Source organism: Hyla sarda, chromosome 6, assembly GCF_029499605.1.
Source record: "Hyla sarda isolate aHylSar1 chromosome 6, aHylSar1.hap1, whole genome shotgun sequence".
Classification (NCBI taxonomy): Eukaryota; Metazoa; Chordata; class Amphibia; order Anura; family Hylidae; genus Hyla; species Hyla sarda.
Window position 1 is genome coordinate 77,931,619 of NC_079194.1, and position 22,574 is coordinate 77,954,192.

Consider the following 22,574-nt stretch of genomic DNA (forward strand, 5'->3'; position numbering starts at 1 on the left):
TGCCAAAATGAAAAATGACACTTTGGAAATTCCTTGATATTAATGAACGGGATCTCAAACAATGTACACGATATGTCATGGATAAGGTCCAGTTGTGAAGGAGTTTGATTGAATTCAAAATATATTCTGTAATAGTATTTGGGCTGCAAAAATATTTATTACATCAGTGAACATAAAACCAGTTCTGACAGGAGAGAACTACCTGTGGTGAGTGTACTTTTGGCTATTGACACTCTATAATAGATCCATATACAGAATGACCGACAAGACTCCTACATATAAGTATGTGATGCTGCCTGTTATACACATACAGTATATAAGATATATGTCAAACCTATATACAAGGAATAAAGGTCGAGAGACTGTTAATTGTTACCATAACAGCACCTTTTGCTGTATTTTTGGCAGTCTGTAGTCTGCAGTCTGAGGCCAATATGCTGATTACAGGTTGGTGTAAACTATGGCTCTGCCATGTTACCCATTAGCCTAACCTGATATTTTTGGCCCTGATGCAAAATCTGTAATGTGCTTCCAACTATTGTCTAATAATACTGGTCTCTTCACATGGGGCAGAGGAAACTTATACCACTTTAGACATCAGTGCTTGGATGCAACTGGAACCTGTGAACCCAACATAGGCCCTTTTCTATATTTAAAGAGAATCTGACACCCTGTTCACTCGCACTAAACCCAATATACTGGGTTATAGTGCGGGTGAACAGCTTTACAAAGAGGGGTCACCTACTTAAATCCATTCAATATATGCACAGTGATGGCACTGTAATCTTCTTGCTGCATTGCTCTCCAGCACACAATGGAGGCAGGGAGCCAATTCTCCCAGCTCCCATGCCTCCTCTATATTCTCATTCTGCCGCACCCAGTGTCATTATTATGCTAATAAATGCTGCAGGTGAGCACATAGAGAGCAGAGCACTCACTCACAGCATTCATTAGCAGATTAACGAAGGGGGCGGGCAGAGAATATGAAGGAGACAGGGGAGCTGGCAGCAGGAAGATCACAGTGCCAGAACTCTGCATATACTGAAGGGATTTATATAAGTAGCCCCTCTTTGTAAAGCTGTTCACCCACACTATAACCTAGTATATTGGGTTTAGTGCGGGTGAACAGGGTGTCAGATTCTCTTTAAAGGGGTTGTGCAATGGGATAAAGGGACACAGATTGTGATGTAATGTGGGGAGATTTATCAAAACCTGTGCAAAGGAAAAGTTGCCCAGTTGCCCATAGCAACCAATCAGATCGCTTCTTTCCTTTTGCAGAGGCCTTGTTAAAAATGAAAGAAGTGATCTGATTGGTTGCTATGGGCAACTGGGCAACTTTTCCTCTGCACATGTTTTGATAAATCTCCCCTATGGTCTTTACTGCAGAAACATCTGTTTTGAAACATTACAGCTCCCTATTGCTTCTACAATGTTGTAAGCATCACCTGTAGTTTATTGAAGCTACTTCTAGCACCAAGCTTTCCTCCTTCTATGGATTACAGGCAATCAAGCTGTGCCATGGTATCTTTGAAAAGACTATGTTACAGAGACATGGCATAAATCCCTTTTAACAGACTCACATGAAATGCAGGTGTATAGTATAACCGAAGATATATATATATATATGCAGTGGTCCCTCAACATACAATGTTAATTCGTTAGTCGAATCCATCGTATGTTGAGGGATCCGTGCAAGGTAAAAAGTGCATTTAATACTCACCTGTCCCTGCCGCTCAGGAGCGCGTCCTCACCGCTCGCGATGGTCTCCCAGGGGCTCCCGATGCTGTCCCGCTGCTCCGGCATCTTCTTCTGGGTCCTCCGACATCTTCCGCATCTTCTCCGGTGTCCGGGCCTCGCTTTCTGGTGACGTTATTACGTTAGTGCACCGGGACGGCGTGCGCAGCTACGTAATAACGATGCAGGAAAGCGAGGCCCGGACCCCGGAGAGGACCCGGAGCAGCAGGGAGAGGTAAGTGAACCTGCTGGGGCACATTACACTGCTATATGACAGCAGCTTAAGCATTTTGCGCTGCCGGATAGCAGTTAATGCGATGGCCCCGACATATAAAAGCATCGTATGTCGATGCTGACATCGACATGCGATGGCCTCTGAGAGGCCATCGTATGTCGATTTGATCATATGTCGGGGGGTTACTGTGTGTATATATATATATATATATATATATTCCCATTGAATACAATATATATATATATATATATATATATATATATATATATATACTCAAAGAAGTAGAAGCGGCACTCCAAAGTCACATCAAATAGTGGTTTATTCACTCATCTGTGAAAGCGACGTTTCGGCTTATCAATAAAGCCTTTCTCAAGCCTTTCTTTATTGATAAGCCGAAACGTCGCTTTCACAGATGAGTGAATAAACCACTATTTGATGTGACTTTGGAGTGCCGCTTCTACTTCTTTGAGGATATTACGTTGGGGGTCGGTCTGCCCCTGAAGCTGAGCACCTAGACGGATCTAGAATACTGCATCACGGTGCTTCTTCTTTCTTTTCCCTTTATATATATATATATATATATATATATATATATATATATACAGTTCACAAGATATGAACAGTAAAATCACATAAACATGGCATGAAGAAGACACATCATAAGGCATTATAACTAGGAAACCCAGCATTCCATTATTCATGGAGACCCCCATATTCTTACAAGCCAACCAGTGACTGCAAAACTGCCCCCCCCCCACCACCAATGATTAAGACAGTGACTTCATCAGAAGAAGAAAATACCAACTTTGAGCTGCTAGAAGTGACTGTACTGCAAGGCCATGTTCACACGTCTGGAATTTCTGTGCGGAATTCCACTGGAGATTCCACTACAGCAGAGTCCCATTGTATTCAATGGGATTCTGCCGCACTGTGCACATGGCAGAATTTCCGCACCAGATGTTTCTGATGCGTAAATTCCGATTTTCTTTGTCCGCAGAAAGAATGAACCTGTCCATTCTTTCTGCAGAATCCACACGAAAAACATTGCTGTCTATGAGATGGCATATCATGTTATGTTTGCACCCGCAGTCTGCAGAATGTCTGCATGGAGATTTTCAGTGCAACATTCTGGATGTGTGAACAAAGCCTAATGTTACGCAGAGTGTTTGTGTAGAGCTTACTCGGATGTGGGCCTTAGATATGTTTTGCTCCCTTCCCTTTCTCCCGTGCTAAACCCCCTAACTACACCTCTGGTGTGAACATTACAAGTTAAAAGAAAAGACCTTCCCATTATAAGAAGTAACAAGGTCAAATTGGTAAACTCTATTTAGTTATTTCTATGTAAAATCTAATTTTAGGAAAGTTGAATAACAACAGTTGTGTGCATTGACAATTTGTTGAGGTGAGAACTTTGCCTCACCAATCTCAGACTGTAGGGGTGAAACATTTTGGTGGTAGAGAGGTCCATCCATGTACATCCCATCTCCTATAGTGTTGAGTGCGAATATTCGAATAGCAAATTTTTATTGCGAATATCGGCACTTCACAATTTCACGAATATTTAGAATATAGCTAAATATATTCGTTATGACGAACATTCTTTTTTTTCACAGTACACATTACAATGATTTCTGTACACAGTACACATCACAATGATTTCTGAACACAGTACACATCACAATGATTTCTGTATCCAGTACACATCACAATGATTTCTGTACACAGTACACATCACAATGATTTCTGTACACAGTACACATCACAATGATTTCTGTACACAGTACACATCACAATGATTTCTGTACACAGTAAACATCACAATGATTTCTGTACACAGTACACATCACAATGATTTCTGTACACAGTACCCATCACAATGATTTCTGTACCCAGTACACATCACAATGATTTCAGTACACATCACAAGGATTTCTGTACACATCAACAAGATTTCTGTACACAGTACACATCACAATGATTTCTGTACACAGGACACATAACAATGATTTCTGTACACAGTACACATCACAATGATTTCTGTACACAGGACACATAACAATGATTTCTGTACACAGTACACATCACAATGATTTCTGTACACAGTACATATCACAATGATTTCTGTACACAGTACACATCACAATGATTTCTGTACACAGGACACATAACAATGATTTCTGTACACAGTACACATCACAATGATTTCTGTACACAGGACACATCAAAATGATTTCTGTACACAGTACACATCACAATGATTTCTGTACACAGTACACATCACAATGATTTCTGTACACAGTACACATCACAATGATTTCTGTACACAGGACACATCACAATGATTTCTGTACACAGGACACATAACAATGATTTCTGTACACAGGACACATAACAATGATTCTGTACACAGTACACATCACAATGATTTCTGTACACAGGACACATCACAATGATTTCTGTACACAGTACACATCACAATGATTTCTGTACACAGTACACATCACAATGATTTCTGTACACAGGACACATCACAATGATTTCTGTACACAGGACACATCCCAATGATTTCTGTACACAGTACACAACACAATGATTTCTGTACCCAGTAAACATCACAATGATTTCTGTACCCAGTAAACATCACAATGATTTCTGTTCACAGTACACATCAAAATGATTTCTGTACACAGTACGCATCACAATGATTTCTGTACACAGGACACATCACAATGTTTTCTGTACACAGTACGCATCACAATGATTTCTTTACACAGTACACATCACAATGATTTCTGTACACAGGACACATAACAATGATTTCTGTACACAGGACACATAACAATGATTTATGTACACAGTACACATCACAATGATTTCTGTACACAGGACACATCAAAATGATTTCTGTACACAGGACACATCACAATGATTTCTGTACACAGTACACAACACAATGATTTCTGTACACAGGACACATCACAATGATTTCTGTACACAGTACACAACACAATGATTTCTGTACCCAGTAAACATCACAATGATTTCTGTACCCAGTAAACATCACAATGATTTCTGTACCCAGTAAACATCACAATGATTTATGTACACAGTACACATCACAATGATTTCTGTACACAGGACACATCTAAATGATTTCTGTACACAGTACACATCACAATGATTTCTGTACACAGTACACATCACAATGATTTCTGTACACAGGACACATCACAATGATTTCTGTACACAGTACACAACACAATGATTTCTGTACCCAGTAAACATCACAATGATTTCTGTACCCAGTAAACATCACAATGATTTCTGTTCACAGTACACATCAAAATGATTTCTGTACGTAGTACACATCACAATGATTTCTGTACGCAGTACACATCACAATGATTTCTGTACGCAGTACACATCACAATGATTTCTGTACACAGGACACATCACAATGATTTCTGTACACAGTACACATCACAATGATTTCTGTACACAGTACACATCACTATGATTTCTGTACTAGGGCACATCCCAATGATTTCTGTACGCAGTACACATCACAATGATTTCTGTACACAGTACACATCACAATGATTTCTGTACACGGTACACATCACAATGATTTCTGTACACAGTGCACATCACAATGATTTCTGTACAAAGTACACATCACAATGATTTCTGCTTCTAGCTTGTGGTTCAAAGAAAGTGATTATGCGAAAATTCGTGACTATCGGCACTTCCACAATACATTGATCCCTCCCTTATTTTAGCTTGTGGGCCAATGAGAAGGATGCGAATACAGTTGTCAGAGGTTAACAACATATCGAGGTTAAAGATATAATCGCGCATACGCCTTTAGGAAATTTCATTACGAATTTTGCATGGAAAAAAGTGAACGAATGTGTGAAATTTGTGAATATAGGACGAATCTTCCTCCATATATTTGCAAAATATCGCAAATTTGAATATGGCCTATGCTGCTCATCACTAATCTCCAATTTAGGACCAAGTTGTTGTGCGTCACTAGGATATTTCGATTTCAGTAATTTCTGGGTATTTTTGATGCCATTTTGGCTTTCCCAGAAGTGGATTAGAATGTTTATAGAGAACAGCTCAAGTGTCTCTATTTAATAAGATATTATTTAAATTTTTATTTTTACTTACAGGGAAATGTTCTTAGCATAGTTACCATGGTGTCTTATAAAGAGATCTTATACCCAGTGAAAGTTGCCAGTTCTTGTTTAATTAAGCCAAGGGATTAGCCCAACTTAGATTGTTTCCACAATATTAGTCATGTCTAACAATGTATTATCAGAGCATACGACATGAACTGTAGTGTGCAACTAGCCTCTAAGGTCATATTACAAAAGTTGTCACTCCCAGAGCAGACACAAGCCCTTAATATCTAAAATTTGTTAGCATTCCAGAAGCTCAAGCTTAGATACCAGATAATATTCTGTTAGTAAAAACCCAACAAGTGAGTCTAGACTGGATAAGCCAAAGTGATTAGGAAATGCTCAGTGTGAAATATACACTTTAATTTAATTCTTTATTTTCATAGGAATAGAAACTTAACTATTTGTTGGCGCACGAAGGAGCCTCAGTTCAGTAAACATCTGACCTTGTAGTCAGTATAAAATAGTCGCTTGTCTTAGTGTAATGTCCTGTTCAATGTAAATAATGTGCAATTCATTCTTTCGCTAAATTATCCATAACAGGCACTAAAGTCTCCTCTTCAGAGGATAATCATCCATTCTCTAAATAATATCTTAAGTAAAAAATAATATTTTTCCTTGAAATATAAATTCTTAGCTTTAGTAGTGTAATGCCTCAGAAAACCCTCTGTGTATGATTGTATGAATCTCATTATGATTCCCTTTAGCTGTATAATAGCCATTAGAAATGAGAGAAACTACAGAAAGACAGGGGTGGGATTCAGCCAGTTCTCACCGGTTCACTATATGGAGCAGTGTGGGGGCCTAACTACTATATGGGGGCAGTGTGGAGGGCATAATTACTATATGGGGCAGTGTGGAGGGCATAATTACTATATGGGGCAGTGTGGAGGGCATAATTACTATATGATGGTCCTAACTACTATAAGGGGCAGTGTAATAAAGATTGAGAGCTTGTATAAAGGTGTGTATCTTGCTGGGGCGAGAATTTTAATGTTTTTCAGACAGATTCTGCGGAGACGAATCATGACTGAGAGTAGTCTATATGATGGTCTGGGCTGATTGGAGAATAAAGGGAAAGTGAACGACTCCGATCAGAGAGGACATCACCTGAAGTCACTTTGTTAATTCTGCCTAAGTGTATCCCATCAGAGCCGTAGTCACTTTTATGATTAGTGAAACTACAACTCCCAGCATATCCTTAACACTACTGGGATCATACTGGGAGCTGTAGTTTCTCATTATAAACATTTCTTTAGTGCATTCCCCTTACTTGGCAATAGGTATATTTGATTATTATAGTCAAAATAATTTTCCGCAACATGCTAGATCGTGGGCGTCTGTTATGCCAAGTATGGAACCTGTTGTTAAAAATGTAAATCCCACCCCCGAAGTAAGGCCAACCCATTCCAAAACGTATGGATCAGCTGTTGATTGGTTTAGTCTGCAAAAATAAGTGCCTCTTTCAAAGTGCATGGGTTGTCTGAAAAATATTGTTAAAGTCCTAGGAAACCTTAGACTGTCATTCTGGACTTTTCGAGGCAAACTTTAAAGGCACCACAAATTTTTGCAGACTAAACCAATCGATGGTTGATTCATTGGTTTTCATTTTGGAGGGACTAGTTGTGGCTTCACTCACCTCTAATAGTTGCAAAAGGTAATCATAAATAGCCTAAACTGATAGGATTGTGTTCTGTATATTACTTAAATTAGTCTTTTTCAGTCCCACTTGGAGACTTCACAGTGAAAATTTCAATCATCTGATCTCATATAATGCTTTGGAAGACTTTGCAGACATATAGTCATGACAGGCCTCAGCACCTTTATTAGGCACCCAGCTGCCTTGACATCCTGCTGGCACACTGTGATCATGGTGCTAGAAGCCAAGTGACAGAGGGAGGCTCTGCCCTCTGTTTAATCACATTGATGCCACAGTCATTATTGACCATAGCAACTAAAAGGTTAGTAGTATTGTCCCGTGATTTGTTATAAATTATTTATTTATAATGGCCGAATAAGTGAAAAAAGAAGAACTCACCTGTCATAATTCCTTGCTGCCAATTACTGGTGATATCTTTTTTTTTTTTTTATCAACCCAACCAGCCACGAATAAAAATGTAAAATAATCCCTAGACAATCTCTTCAAAGAGGTACTCATTTATTTTTTAAACCAACTGGTGACAGAAAATTATACAGATTTGTAAAATACTTCAATTTAAAAATCTTAACCCCTTAAGGACCCAGCCCATTTTCAACTTAAGGACCTGGCCTTTTTTTGCACATCTGACCACTGTCACTTTAACCCCTTAAGGACTGAGCCCTTTTTTGCAATTCTGACCACTGTCACTTTAAGCATTAATAACTCTAAGTTGCTTTTACCGAATATTCTGATTCTGAGATTGTTTTTTCGTGACATATTGTACTTTATTTTGGTGGTAAAATTTCTTTGTTACTTGCATCATTTCTTGGTGAAAAATCCCCAAAGTTCATGAAAATTTTGAAAATTTTGCATTTTTCTAACTTTGAAGCTCTCTGCTTGTAAGGAAAATGAATATTCCAAATATATTATATATTGATTCACAAATACAATATGTCCACTTTATGTTGGCATTATAAAATGAACATATTTTTACTTTTTGAAAAAATTAGAGGGCTTCAAAGTAGAGCAGCAATTTTCAAAATTTTCATGAAAATTGCAAAATCTGAAGTGACAGATGTTACAGAACTACAACTCCCAGCATGCCTGGGCAGTCTAGGCATGCTGAGAGTTGTAGTTTTGCAACATCTGGAGGGCTACCGTTTTGGTACCACTGTAATAGTGGTCTCCAAACTGTGACCCTCCAGATGTGGCAAAACTACAACTCCCAGCATGCTGGGAGTTGCAGTTTGGCAACCACTAGAAGGGCAGCAGTAAATATCGCTTACTGCCCCCTTCCTTTCCCCCCCAACGTCGCCTCCCTACCTGCGCCGCTGATCTCCGCTGCTGTCACCGATGATCGGCGGTCCCCACGGCATCTTCTCCTCAGGTACTGGCTGCCATCTTCTTCCCCTGTTCTGCCCGACATCCAGGGGCGGGCAGAGCGGGGGGTTTCCATGGCAACCCCCTGTCTTCCACTGCCATTGGTCAGCATTCATTGCTGACTAATGGCAGGGGATAGGAGGAGATAGCAGCACTGCAACCTCGCTCCTATCCCTCAGGATGATCGGGGCTGTCACTGACAGCTCCGATCATCCCTATTTTCCAGGCGATCGGGTCACTAGAGACCCGATCAGCCCGGTAATAGCAGAAAATCGCATGTCTGAATTGACATGCGATTTCCTGTGATCGCCAACATGGGGAGGTCTCAGGATCCCCCTCGGCGATGTGCCGGGATGCCTGCTAAATGATTTCAGCAGGCATCCTGGTCAGGTCCCCGATCGGCTAGCAGCGGGGACCGGAATTCCCACGGGCGTATCCATATGCCCGCCATCCTTAAGAGCATTAATAACTTTTACTTTTCATTTTGATTCCGAGATAGTTTTTTCGTGACATATTCTACTTTATGTTAGTGGTAAAATTTTATCGATATTGCATCATTTCACAGGGAAAAATTCCAAAATTTGACAAAATTTTTTAAAATGTTGCATTTTTTTTTTTACTTTGAAACGCTCTGCTTATAAGGAAACTGGACATTACAAATAAATGATATATTGATTCACATGTACAATATGTCTACTTTATGTTTGCATCATAAAGTTGACATGATTGTACTTTTGGAAGACATCAGAGGGCTTCAAAGAATAGCAGCAATTTTCCAATTTTTCACAAAATGTTCAAAATCTTAATTTTTCAGGGACCAGTTCAGTTTTGAAGTGGATTTGAGAGGATTTCATATTAGAAATACCCCATAACTGACCTCAAAGTATTCAAAATGACATTCAGTAAGTGTGTTAACCCTTTAGGTGTTTCACAGGAATAGCAGCAAAGTGAAGGAGAAAATACGAAATCTTCATTTTTTGAATTTTTAAAAGGAGAGAAATCCCCCTAAAATTTGTAACCCAATTACACTCGAGTAAGGAAATATCTCATGTGTATGTAAAGTGCTCTGTGGGTGCACTAGAGGGCTCAGAAGGGAAGGAGGGACAATAGGATTCATTTTTCTGAAAAGGTTTTGGGGGACATGTCACATTTAAGAAGCCCCTATGGTGCCAGAACAGCAAAAAATAAAAAAATAAAAATAAAACACCCCTCAGGGAACGTAACAAGGGTTACAGTGAGCCTCAACACCCCACAGGTATTTGACGACTTTTCGTTAAAGCTGGATGTGTAAATGGAGAAAAAAAAATTTTCACTAAAATTGGAAATACACTATGTGTGGACATCAAGTGCTCTGCTGGCGCACTACAATGCTCAGGACCCCCCTGGGCATATGCACAGGATGCCTGCTGATAGATATCAACAGTCATGCCGGTCCGGTCCCCGGCGGGGACCAAAATTCCCACGGGCGTACAGGTAACCCCTTAAGGATGCAGGGTTTTCTTCCTTACTTTTAAAAATCATAACCCTTTCAATTCTGCACCTAAAAATCCATATGATGGCTTATTTTTTGCGCCACCAATTCTAGTTTCTAATGACATCAGTAATTTTACCAAAAAATCTACGGCGAAAAAAAAAAAAAAAGAAAACATTGTGCGAAAAAATTGAAGAAAAACAACTATTTTGTAAGTTTGGGGGGGGGCTTCCGTTTCTATGCAGTAAATTTTTCGGTCAAAATTACACTTTTTCTTTATTCTGTAGGTCCATACAATTAAAATGATACCCTACTTATATAGGTTTGATTTTGTCGTACTTCTGGAAAAAATCATAACTACATGCACAAAAATTTATATGTTTAAAATTGTCCTCTTCTGACACCTATAACTTTTATTTTTTGGCTCATTTTTTGCACTGTGATATAAAGTTTTTAGCGGTACCATTTTTGTATAGATCAGACTTTTTGATCGCTTTTTATTCATTTTTTCATGATCTAAAAAGTGACCAAAAATACGCTATTTTGGACTTTGGAATTGTTATGCACGAACGCCATTGACCGTGCAATTTAATTAACAATATATTTTTATAGTTCGGACATTTATACATGCGGGGAAACCACATGTTTGTTTTTATTATGGTTACGTATTTTTTTAAAAGGAATTTGGGAAAAGGGGGGTAATTTAAACTTTTAATAAGGAAGGGTTAATGTGTGTGTTTTTAAACTTTTTTTTTACTTTTTATTTTTACACTTTTAGTCACCTTAGGGGACTTTTAGGAGGAATCATTAGATTCCTCATACAGATCACTGTGGTTTCATAAAACCACACTGATCTGTGTGCTCTGCGCTTGATTGATAAAGCCTGGCCCGGCAGTGAAGCAGTGGTAAGCCCTCCGGCTACCTCAGCAGTGGATCTCCCCCCCCGCGATCGCTCTGCGGGGGGGGGGGGGGGGGGCAGGGGGGTGATCCACCCCACTGGACCACCAGGGAGCATTTAAATGTCCCTTTAGACGCCACTGTCAACTTTGATCTAAAGTGTTAATAGCCGGCCGCGGCAATTGCTGCATGTCGGCTATTAACACTATCCCCCAGCTACAGGAATCAGCTGGGGGCTGCGCGGTATGACGCAGGCTCGAGTCTGGAACCCGCTTCATACACCGCTTGCTATCTCAGGACGAGCCGGCTCGTCCTTTGTCGGCAACCGGTTAAGTATCAGGGAGCCAGGGCGTACCCATACGCCTTTGGTCCTTAAGGGATTAAAGGGGTATTCCAGGAATTTTTTTTTGACTATACTGCAGGGGCTGTAAAGTTAGTGTAGTTCATAATATAGTGTCTGTACCTGTGTGTGACAGTTTTCTGACAATTTTAACCCCAATATTTATTTTTAACAGCATACAAAATGACTGTTGTCTCAGATTATTCCCAGGTTGCAATGCGGCCGAGACCTGACTCACTAGTCATCTGGTGAAAGGGAGCCTGTCTGCTTCAGAGGGTGGAGTGATCGCTGGGTGGGAGAGAGATCCATCTGCAACTAATGCAACAGCTGTAGGCACCCTGATTGAAAACCACAGGTCTTTTGAATGGATGCAGCTGATTTATGTTTCAATGGGTGGGGTGACTGATGTGTGGGAGGGAGGGGAAAAAAAGCACTGTGTTCAGACTGGAAAAAAAATATGCATCTTCCTCTGGAACATATGGCAGCTGATGGGTACTAGAAGGATTAATATTTTAAATAGACTTAATTTATAAATTTGTATAACTTTCTGGCACCATTTGAATTTTTTTTCTTTTGGAGTACCCCTGATGGCAGTGGGCACAGCTCCTGTATCTATGTCATCCACTATTAATACAAAAATGCAAGAATTTAGGTGCAGTACTGTGGTAGATGTAAACAATTACATTGGCTAACCCTCAAAACTGATGTTAAAATTGAGACATTAGCCAGTATATCCTTATATGAAGGACATACCTGAGCCTGCACACCAACGCCAGGGTTTCTCAAGTGGCACGGGACCTAACACTAAACCTACCTGTGCCGTATGGGCAATACCAGGGGCCAGTGGGCAATTGCAGCAGCATTAGGTCCGACTCACAGCCTGCACCCAGGTTACCTCCAGTGTGGCTGAGCACACATACAATGGGAGGAGGGAGACAGACTATAAGCCCCACCCAAGTTGGCTGATATGTTGCCGGGCTCACAGGTGGACCTTAATGCTGCCTTAAGGCTAAGTTTCCACTTTTCTGTCAGTTTTTGGAATACTGCCACTGCAGTTTTTGAGCCAAAGTCAGAAGTGGATCCATAAGGGAGGAGAAGTATAAGTCCTTACTCTATATTTCCTATTCCTTTTGAATACACTTCTGGCTTTGGCTCAAAAACTGGAGTGGCAGTATTCCAAAAACTGCCATAAAAAAAAAAACAAGTGGAAAGTTAGCCTAATAGTGATCAAGTTAATGTGGAGTTCATATACCTACAAGTATAAGATTTAAACAACAACAAAGACGTGATCTCAACTGGCTGGAGGTGCTCAACTCCAAATGCAGTTGTGCATTTTATGTTGGGGGAGCAGATCCTGCACTTGTGGTCCGTTGCTAGGGGCAACCCCAGCATAAAATGCATGCAATGGGGGATGCCTGCAGCGGACTACAAGTGCCACAATAGCATCCTACACCAGATGAAAGGTGTGGATGTGTAAACCTTAGCGTTGGTGTGCGGGCTCTGGTATGTACTTCATCTAAGGATAAACTGGCTAATGTCTCATTTTTAACATCAGTGTTGAGGGTTAGCCAATGTCATTGTTTACATCTACCACAGTAGTGCATCTAAATTCGCGTATTATTCTAATTGTTACACATCCACACCGTTTATCGGGTGTAGGATGCCATTGTGGTACTTGTAGTCTGCTGCAGGCATCCCCCATTGTATGCATTTTATGCTGGGGATTGGCCTTAGCAACAGACCACAAGGGCAGGATCTGCTCCCCCAATATATATGCACAACTGCATTTAGGGTTGAGCACCTCCAGCCATTTGAGACCACGTTATTTGTTGTTGTTTATGTCATCCACTAGACATAACTGTACATCCAAGAGATTCTTGGGGGGGGGGGGGGGGTTGCAGGCTGTGCGGTGGGGAGGGGGTACCAACTTTATTTTTTGATATGTTGTAGTACTTATGTACTACAACATATCTCTAATATACTTTTATTATTTTTTTTTTTCATTAAAAAGGTTTAATTTACATTTAAAAACCGGCCACTGAAAAAGGACTGATTTTGGCCCGGCAATCAGTCCTTTTTCAATTAGGCTGCACTCGCTCCCTGCCTGTCAATCAGACAGGCGGGAGTGAGCGCATTGGCTCCCCTCGCTCCCTGCCTGTCAATCAGACAGGCGGGAGCGAGCGCATTGGCTCCCCGGCCACTGGCTGGGAGGCCACTCCTCCCGCACATCGCCGCCGCCTCGTTGCCACCGCTGTCCCTGCACGCCCGCTGCCGGACTCTGCAGTAACTGCAAGTGTGTAAGTGTAATGAGGGAACGGGGTAAGCGGGGCGGGGGAGGGGGGGAGGAGTGAACGGGCTAGTGCCGTAGTGGGGGGGGGGGGGGGGGAAACGGACTAGCAAAAAAATAAAAATAGGATTGTGGGAGCTACCCTTTAAGCAACTTTTGGGCACTTCAAGAGGTGTCTCCCATATTGCTAACAGAAAATGAGCAAGCCAAAGGATGAGATTTCTAAACTCTGACATATTCATATAAATCTAAACAATATTGGCTACAGACTAATGAACTAAATCGTTGAACATATTTAGAATGTTACCCATCATAAAATACTGTACTGTCTTTTATTTAAAATTTCAGATCTGCCAAGTCTAATCGTTCCGTTAGGCTGGATTTCCGCTGAGAAATTAAACTTGAAAATTCTGTTGCAGCAGAATCCCATTGCTGTCATTAGGATTCCGCTGCATGGTGCACATTGCTACATTTCTGTGGCGGAGTTTCTGCCGCTAAAATTCTGCCACCAAAAGAATGATTTCTGTTACTCTTTTGACGTAATCCACCTGGAATACATTGCCGTCTATGGAGACAACAATGTATGTGCGGACCTAGTTCCTGACACAGACAGAGGTGGCAACAGAGGGCACTGTGGTCAGATTGAAAATAACTATACAACTTCCTCTGTAGCATACAGGAGCTGATAAGTACTGGATTGATTAAGATTTTTCAATAGAAGTAATTGACAAATCTGTTTCTGGAACCAACTTTCCGGCACCAGTTGATTTGAAAAAAATAAATAAAAATGTTTTCCACCAGAGTACCCCTTTAAGTAGACAGTGTAAGATGAGGGAGATTTGTAAACAGCCTGAGCTACAAAAAAACAACATGTGCACAGCGGAATTTCTGCTGTGTGAACATAGCCCAAGGCATCCCATTCTATGTATTTGGTCATTAATTCTTCCTTTCATCCTCATAATTCAACATATCTTCTCTGACATAAGAATGTATTCAAAAGACAATTAAAAAAAACATTTTGTTATGTTGAACCCTTGTGCTAAAATTCACCTCTTTAATCTGCACTCAATACCCTATAATGAGACTGTTAAAAAATAATTTTAGAAATGGACTACATCTAATAAAAACAGATGTATTTCATAAGCTATTGTCAAAATTAGAACAAATATGTTACGCCGTGCGCTCCGGGTCCCTGCTCCTCCCCGGAGCGCTCGCGGCGTTCTCCTCTCTGCAGCTCCCCGGTCAGACCCGCTGACCAGGAGCGCTGCACTGTCACTGCCGGCGGGGATGCGATCCGCGTAGCGGGACACGCCCGCCCGCGGGTCGCATCCCAATCTACTCACCTGTCCCGTTCCCCGGCTGTCATGTCCCGCCGTGCACGGCCCCACTCTCTAGGGCGCGCGCGCGCCGGCTCTCTGTGATTTAAAGGGCCAGTGCGCCATTGATTGGTGCCTGGCCCAATCAGTACCTGCACCTGTGCCCTCCTTATAAATACCCACTTCCCCTTCCTGTCATGGCCGGATCTTGTTGCCTTAGTGCCAGTGAAAGCATTTTGTGTGTGTTCCAAGCCAGTGTTCTAGACCCTCTGCTGTTGCCCCTGACTACGATCCTTGCTGCCTGCCCTGACCTTCTGCTACGTCCGACCTTGCTCTTGTACCGCGCCTGTCTCAGCAGTCAGTGAAGTTGAGCCGCTACCGGTGGACACGACCTGGTTGCTACCGCCGCAGCAAGACCATCCCGATTTGCGGCGGGCTCTGGTGAAAACCAGTAGCAACTTAGAACCGGTCCACCGGTACGGTCCACGCCAATCTCTCTCTGACACAGAGGATCCACCATCAGCCTGCCGAATCCTGACAAAATATGCCTATAACTATGATCCGGCCATGGATCCCGCTGAGGTGCCGCTGCCAAGTCTCTCTGACCTAACCACTGGTCGTCCAGCAATCCCAACAGATCGCGCAACAAGGACAACAGCTGTCACAGTTGACCACCATGCTACAGCAGCTTCTGCCTCTACAGCAGCAACCATCTCCTCCGCCAGCTCCTGCTGCTTCTCCTCTGCAGCAAGTTGCCATTCCAGACTTCGCTTGTCCCTACCTGACAAGTTTGATGGGGACTCTAAGATGTGCCGTGGGTTCCTGTCCCAATGTTCCCTGCACCTCGAGATGATGTTGGATCTGTTCCCCACAGAACGGTCTAAGGTGGCTTTCGTGGTCAGTATTTTGTCTGGAAAGGCCTTGTCCTGGGCCACACCGCTTTGGGACCGCAACGATCCTGCCACTGCTTCCGTCCAGACCTTCTTCTCCGAAGTACGTAGTGTCTTTGAGGAGCCGGCCCGGGCTTCCTCAGCCGAGACGGCTCTTTTGAATCTTGTCCAAGTGAACTCTTCTGTGGGCGAGTACGCTATCCAGTTCCGCACCCTCGCCTCTGAGCTATCCTGGAATAATGAGGCCCTCTGCGCGACCTTCAAGAAAGGCCTATCCAGTCACATCAAAGATGTGTTGGCCGCACAAGAAATTCCTGCCACCCTGCCTGAGCTTATCCAGTTGGCCACCCGCATTGTTATGTGTTTTTCTGAAAGACGCCAGGAGCTCCGCCAAGAAAGGGACCTTGATCACGGGGTACCTCTCTTCCAGAATCCTCTGCAATCTACTCCTGTGCCTCCCACCGAGGAGGCTATGCAAGTGGATCGGTCTCGCCTGACCCAAGAAGAGAGGTCTCGTCGCAGAGATGAAAATTTGTGCCTGTACTGCGCTAGTACCGAACATTTCCTAGTGGACTGCCCTATTCGTCCTCCGCGTCTGGGAAACGCACGCACGCACGCTGTTCACGTGGGAGTGGCGTCTCTTGGCATAAATTCTGCCCCTCCACGTCTGACTGTACCTGTGCGGATTTCTCCTTCCGCCAACTCCTCCTTCTCAGCAGTGGCCTTCTTGGACTCAGGTTCTGCAGGAAACTTTATTTTGGCCTCTTTCGTTAATAGGTTCAGTATCCCAGTAACCCGTCTCGTCAAGCCGCTGTACATTTCTTCTGTCAATGGAGAAAAATTGGACTGCACTGTGCGTTACCGCACAGAACCCATGCTTATGAGCATTGGACTGCATCACGAAAAAAATTGAATTTCTTGTTCTGCCCAACTGCACCTCGGAAGTCCTCCTCGGTCTGCCATGGCTCCAACGTCATTCTCCTACCCTTGACTGGACCACCGGGGAGATCAAAAGTTGGGGTCCTTCTTGTCACAAACAATGCCTCACATCTGCTCCCACTTGTCTAACTCCTGATGTTCCACCTTTACCGGGCCCTCCCAAGGCTTACCTGGACTTTTTTTTATGTTTTCTGCAAAAAGCAAGCAGAGATCTTACCTCCTCATAGCCTCCTTCCTGGTACCACTCTGCCCCATGGCAAGATTCACCCTCTGCCCCCCTCCCCATTCCCACTTCTTCTGGAGTTCCTGCCATAGATGAAGTAACCTGGGACTTCTCCGTTACCTGGAAAGAGACTCAAGAGTCGCTCCTACTGGCCTCGTCTCATATGAAGGGACATGCAGACAAAAAGAGGGGGAGACCTAAGGGGGGGGGGTACTGTTACGCCGAGCGCTCCGGGTCCCTGCTCCTCCCCGGAGCGCTTGCGGCGTTCTCCTCTCTGCAGCTCCCCGGTCAGACCCGCTGACCGGGAGCGCTGCACTGTCACTGCTGGCAGGGATGCGATCCGCGTAGCGGGACGCGCCCGCCCGCGGGTCGCATCCCAATCTACTCACCTGTCCCGTTCCCCGGCTGTCATGTCCCGCCGCGCGCGGCCCCACTCTCTAGGGCGCGCGCGCGCCGGCTCTCTGTGATTTAAAGGGCCAGTGCGCCATTGATTGGTGCCTGGCCCAATCAGTACCTGCACCTGTGCCCTCCTTATAAATACCCACTTCCCCTTCCTGTCATGGCCGGATCTTGTTGCCTTAGTGCCAGTGAAAGCATTTTGTGTGTGTTCCAAGCAGTGTTCTAGACCCTCTGCTGTTGCCCCTGACTACGATCCTTGCTGCCTGCCCTGACCTTCTGCTACGTCCGACCTTGCTCTTGCCTTGTCCCTTGTACTGCGCCTGTCTCAGCAGTCAGTGAGGTTGAGCCGCTACTGGTGGACACGACCTGGTTGCTAACGCCCCAGCAAGACCACCCCGCTTTGCGGCGGGCTCTGGTGAAAACCAGTAGCAACTTAGAACTGGTCCACCGGTACGGTCCACGCCAATCCCTCTCTGACACAGAGAATCCACCATCAGCCTGCCGAATCCTGACAAAATATGCCTATAACTATGAATATTTAGAGAGTTACGAAGTAAGCCCAACCCTTCCAATCAAAGTGTAACTCATTTGAATCATACACCCTTCCTATGCCAAAGGAAAATAAACTAAAGAATAACAACACACTCTTTTCAAGAAATAATAATAATTTTTTTTTGCAAATAACAATGTTGCATATAGAGTGGGAAAACCACCTATATATGGAAACCTGGTTCCTCTATTTGTACGGCTGTCTGGAACATTATTTTCAGACAGGATAGGTGACATAATGCTTCCTATGGTGTTGTTCTGCTGAGCCATGAACTTGCAATCATTTCCAGATATATTCCATAATGGATCTTGCCACAGAATTGGTAAAAAGCTTTTGATTATTCCCTAAATCTCAGTGTACTCTCCTCTATACTTCAAGAAAACACAGGCGATTTAAGGACATCAGGTCTCTCTTTTTTTTTTTTAACCTCCTTTTGGTACACGCCCCTTATTAATACCAGAACCAAACCCCTTTTGTCAGAGGCTTGTCTACTGTTATTATCATTTTGTTTCAGTGCAAGATTGTAATCTGTCTTTTTCTATTACTTGCTAAAAAGTGTCCATACAAGGTGCTTGGGGCACTACACGGAAAGAATTTGAGTCCTTCTAGCTGTTGATGTAATAGAATTAATTCCAGCAAGCTTTGTGCCTTTCTGCTGCTCTGTCACAAGCTGAGATTTTGCTGTGTCAGTGCTCACGTGGCCAGAGGGGGCAGCAGAGAGAACATTCATTTTTACACACAAGGCAAGGCGTTTTTTTTCCCCTATCCCTTACTGTATTGTCTGTCTGGCCTATGTTCCTCTCACCCTGTTTACTCAATGTAGACTTGCTGTTACACATATGTGGCCTTACCTTTACTAACTAACATTTGTATGCTGTTTTGCACCTCTTTGAGTTGTAAATTTAAAGGGGTATTCCAGGCAAAAACATTTTATCCCCTATTCAAAGGATAGAGGATAAGATGTCTGATCGCGGGGGCCCCGCTGCTGAGACCCCCCGCAATCTCCCTGCAGCACCCGCTTTCTATGCAGGTGCTGAATCTCCAGTTTCGGAAACCTCCGGAACTGGGCACGTAACGTCATGCCATGCCCCCTCCATCCATGTCTATGGGAGGGGGCGTGACGGCCATCACGCCCCCTCCCATAGACATGAATGGAGGGGGCTTGGAGTGACGTCACATCCCCCTTTGGATAGGGGATAAAATGTTTTTGTCCGTAATACTCTTTAATTTAATTACAGTGGCCAGAAGGAGTCGGAAAAAGCCTAAAGCGCCTAAAGCAGGGAAGTTGTATAATTAACGTAAGACCTATTGACTTCAAATGGGGTTGTGCAAATGGTGTAGCCCTGCGAGCTTTATTGTTTACGTAATCCTGGTCCCCTCCATGCATTCTCTAAGGGAGCACCATAGACAGGGAGGGGTTTCGGAGATCGCGGGTGTTCCTGTGATCAGACACTTTTTCTATGACCTGTGACATAACTCCTTCAAAGGGGTATTCCAGGCAAAACCTTTTTTATATATATCAACTAGCTCCGGAAAGTTAAACAGATTTGTAAATTACTTCTATTACAAAATCTTAATCCTTCCAATAGTTATTAGCTTCTGATGTTTTCTGTCTAACTGCTCAATGATGATGTCAGGTCCCGGGAGCTGTGCATGATGGGAGAATATCCCTATAGGAACTGCACAGCTCCCGGGACGTGAGTCATCAGAGAGCAGTTAGACAGAAAACAACAACTCAACTTTTTAACTTTCTGCAGAAATCTGAACCTGGTGGATTTTTTTGTGACCACAGTGACTATAGTTAGTTTGAATTTAGGGGTTGGGTCACACGTGCTGCGGTTTGCTGCATATTTTCTGCAGCTGATTTTTCTTCCCATTGACTTCAATTGGTAGGAAAATACGCAGCAGCAAATATGCAGCAAAATAGAGTATGTGTGACCCTTCCCTTAGCGGCACAACATTGCAGTCTTACGTCACGTGGCCATAGGTTCTCTTGTAGCCCTAACCTTATAGACAATAGCTAATTTATCCAAAATTACCAAAAGGAATTTTACAGACTAGGGTAATGCAGTATATTGAATTAAACTATTCCCTAAGCAAGGACTGTTTAAAAAAAGTTATTGCAGTTGTTTTTATATGATTTTTAGAAATTGTACCAAATAGGTATTCCAACTTTAGCACATTTCCAGTATCAACAATAAACACAGACAAAAAAGAAAGATATAACCATAAAATAAATATCCTGTTCTTCTGCATAAAGTCTGAGTCTCCCCCCACCCCTTTCCTCACTTACCGTACTTTGTGGAAAGAGAAGGCCAATTGTCCCTTATATAATACATTAATATGGAGTTGTTACTCGCATCTAAATGATTGTTTATTGATCTACAAGGTCTAAAATGCAAAAGCAATAACAAAAAGTGCTGATTAGCAAAATGTTGACACGTTAAGTAACATCCCCCACAGCGTCCGATACCCCTCACTGTCTTCCATTATCTTCCAGACAGAATGCAGGACAACGTGACCCTTTCCAGTTGTTTCACAATGAATGGTGAGATGGCGACAGCACCGGGACATTAAGAAATACAATTTTATTTATGAGCTGCATTTATCACAATGCCGGCCGCTTTCCTCATCAAGGACAGGAGGAGATTCTGGAATCAGAACAGGGGAACATCTCTCCAGAGTAGAGTCTGCATCATCTCTATTTAAAAGCACATTCTGCTATGCTTGGAAACGTCTGATTCCAAACCTGGCAGGACGGAGGCGGCTGAGATTTCACACTAACAAATTAAGGATATTTTGCTGACACCACAGATTGATTTAATCACAACTGCAACAAGTAGGACAGGATCCAGTTATAGATGCCAGCTCTTCCCAAAATGAGAACCAATAGTCTGGTCTCTTTCATTTCCCTCCCACGTCTCTGGGGGTTATGTAGTTATTGGGTCTTGGGCAACGCTAGAGACTGCAATGAGTGATAGCGCGATCAGCCAGCCAAGAACCCAATGACAACACAACTTTATATCTTACCATATGGAGGGGTTATTACAAAATATCATGGATATAGCTGTATGTACTTCATTATTTATGTAGATTGGGGTTTACAGAATATAATTTTATATTTTCAGTACAATAGATGTAACAAATATATAACACTGCCTGTTTCTTATTGGGTGGAATTCTGTTATATTTCATATGTATTAAATGTAATGTACTAAACTCTGTCGCTATTACTTTATAAATGTACTGTTTCTTTGTAATTTGCAGGTTCCACTCCTGGTTGTGACCAAAATGATGCTACGTGAAAGAGGCCTCAGTCTGTCTTGAAACCCTGCAACACATTTTTTATTTTAAAACATGATATATTCCCATTGAAATCAATAGGATGTCCTGTGTATACTCCGTCCCCCATAGAGACACTCTTATTTGTAGTTGTTCTATGCTTTAGCTAATAGATTGGGGTCCTCATCAGGGGGCCTATCAGTGCTAAAATAAAAAGAACTTGAATACCCCTTGAATACCCCTGCTTGAAGGTTTTACAAGAATAGCTTAAAGCATTAGTATAATTGCTAAAAACATTTGATACGTGAAAGAGACATGTTAAATGTTTTTACTAGTCTGGGTGCTCACACCTCTACCGATGCTACAAACGACACAGGTAAAGCTTGCAGCTAAGGGTGGGTTCACACCACGTTTTGTACTTACGGTTCCCGTATACGGCTGAGAGGAGGGGGGGGCGGGGCTTAATCTAATGCATGTCTATGAGCCGACCGGAGTGAACCGCAGCCTCCGGTCGGCTGAGTTTTCGGCCGTATGCGGTTTCCGGACCGTAGGCAAAAACGCAGTCGGATTAAGATTTTTTAATTGAAGTAATTTACAAATCTGTTTAACTTTCCGGAGCCAGTAGTTATATAAAAAAAAGTTTTGGCTTGGAATACCCCTTTAATCAAGCTGGAGTGATTACAGCCCAAAGTACCGTGACTATTTCAGGATCCGACATGCCTGGATGACTACTTGTGCCCCTTTACCATAAGGTGCGGGAGACTTTTAAAATTAATTTGCCCTGATCGTGGTGATGACGGGTATTAAC

General features: G+C 42.8%; 1 long non-coding RNA gene across 1 annotated transcript; it reads left to right on the plus strand.

Annotated features, from left to right (window-relative positions):
* Positions 1-1,351: 1,351 nt before the first annotated feature.
* Positions 1,352-21,991, plus strand: LOC130277670 (uncharacterized). Its single transcript, XR_008845518.1, has 3 exons — positions 1,352-1,434; positions 20,985-21,032; positions 21,752-21,991. It is a non-coding gene; the product is annotated as an uncharacterized LOC130277670 (long non-coding RNA).
* Positions 21,992-22,574: the final 583 nt, after the last annotated feature.